Source organism: Apodemus sylvaticus, chromosome 18 (genome assembly GCF_947179515.1).
Source record: "Apodemus sylvaticus chromosome 18, mApoSyl1.1, whole genome shotgun sequence".
Lineage (NCBI taxonomy): Eukaryota > Metazoa > Chordata > Mammalia > Rodentia > Muridae > Apodemus > Apodemus sylvaticus.
This window is the reverse complement of record NC_067489.1, coordinates 5,447-7,500: the sequence shown is the minus strand read 5'-3', so window position 1 is coordinate 7,500 and position 2,054 is coordinate 5,447.

The window sequence follows — 2,054 nt, the reverse complement described above, 5'->3', positions numbered from 1 at the left end:
AGGGTTAGGGTTAGGGTTAGGGTTAGGGTTAGGGTTAGGGTTAGGGTTAGGGTTAGGGTTAGGGTTAGGGTTAGGGTTAGGGTTAGGGTTAGGGTTAGGGTTAGGGTTAGGGTTAGGGTTAGGGTTAGGGTTAGGGTTAGGGTTAGGGTTAGGGTTAGGGTTAGGGTTAGGGTTAGGGTTAGGGTTAGGGTTAGGGTTAGGGTTAGGGTTAGGGTTAGGGTTAGGGTTAGGGTTAGGGTTAGGGTTAGGGTTAGGGTTAGGGTTAGGGTTAGGGTTAGGGTTAGGGTTAGGGTTAGGGTTAGGGTTAGGGTTAGGGTTAGGGTTAGGGTTAGGGTTAGGGTTAGGGTTAGGGTTAGGGTTAGGGTTAGGGTTAGGGTTAGGGTTAGGGTTAGGGTTAGGGTTAGGGTTAGGGTTAGGGTTAGGGTTAGGGTTAGGGTTAGGGTTAGGGTTAGGGTTAGGGTTAGGGTTAGGGTTAGGGTTAGGGTTAGGGTTAGGGTTAGGGTTAGGGTTAGGGTTAGGGTTAGGGTTAGGGTTAGGGTTAGGGTTAGGGTTAGGGTTAGGGTTAGGGTTAGGGTTAGGGTTAGGGTTAGGGTTAGGGTTAGGGTTAGGGTTAGGGTTAGGGTTAGGGTTAGGGTTAGGGTTAGGGTTAGGGTTAGGGTTAGGGTTAGGGTTAGGGTTAGGGTTAGGGTTAGGGTTAGGGTTAGGGTTAGGGTTAGGGTTAGGGTTAGGGTTAGGGTTAGGGTTAGGGTTAGGGTTAGGGTTAGGGTTAGGGTTAGGGTTAGGGTTAGGGTTAGGGTTAGGGTTAGGGTTAGGGTTAGGGTTAGGGTTAGGGTTAGGGTTAGGGTTAGGGTTAGGGTTAGGGTTAGGGTTAGGGTTAGGGTTAGGGTTAGGGTTAGGGTTAGGGTTAGGGTTAGGGTTAGGGTTAGGGTTAGGGTTAGGGTTAGGGTTAGGGTTAGGGTTAGGGTTAGGGTTAGGGTTAGGGTTAGGGTTAGGGTTAGGGTTAGGGTTAGGGTTAGGGTTAGGGTTAGGGTTAGGGTTAGGGTTAGGGTTAGGGTTAGGGTTAGGGTTAGGGTTAGGGTTAGGGTTAGGGTTAGGGTTAGGGTTAGGGTTAGGGTTAGGGTTAGGGTTAGGGTTAGGGTTAGGGTTAGGGTTAGGGTTAGGGTTAGGGTTAGGGTTAGGGTTAGGGTTAGGGTTAGGGTTAGGGTTAGGGTTAGGGTTAGGGTTAGGGTTAGGGTTAGGGTTAGGGTTAGGGTTAGGGTTAGGGTTAGGGTTAGGGTTAGGGTTAGGGTTAGGGTTAGGGTTAGGGTTAGGGTTAGGGTTAGGGTTAGGGTTAGGGTTAGGGTTAGGGTTAGGGTTAGGGTTAGGGTTAGGGTTAGGGTTAGGGTTAGGGTTAGGGTTAGGGTTAGGGTTAGGGTTAGGGTTAGGGTTAGGGTTAGGGTTAGGGTTAGGGTTAGGGTTAGGGTTAGGGTTAGGGTTAGGGTTAGGGTTAGGGTTAGGGTTAGGGTTAGGGTTAGGGTTAGGGTTAGGGTTAGGGTTAGGGTTAGGGTTAGGGTTAGGGTTAGGGTTAGGGTTAGGGTTAGGGTTAGGGTTAGGGTTAGGGTTAGGGTTAGGGTTAGGGTTAGGGTTAGGGTTAGGGTTAGGGTTAGGGTTAGGGTTAGGGTTAGGGTTAGGGTTAGGGTTAGGGTTAGGGTTAGGGTTAGGGTTAGGGTTAGGGTTAGGGTTAGGGTTAGGGTTAGGGTTAGGGTTAGGGTTAGGGTTAGGGTTAGGGTTAGGGTTAGGGTTAGGGTTAGGGTTAGGGTTAGGGTTAGGGTTAGGGTTAGGGTTAGGGTTAGGGTTAGGGTTAGGGTTAGGGTTAGGGTTAGGGTTAGGGTTAGGGTTAGGGTTAGGGTTAGGGTTAGGGTTAGGGTTAGGGTTAGGGTTAGGGTTAGGGTTAGGGTTAGGGTTAGGGTTAGGGTTAGGGTTAGGGTTAGGGTTAGGGTTAGGGTTAGGGTTAGGGTTAGGGTTAGGGTTAGGGTTAGGGTTAGGGTTAGGGTTAGGGTTAGGGTTAGGGTTAG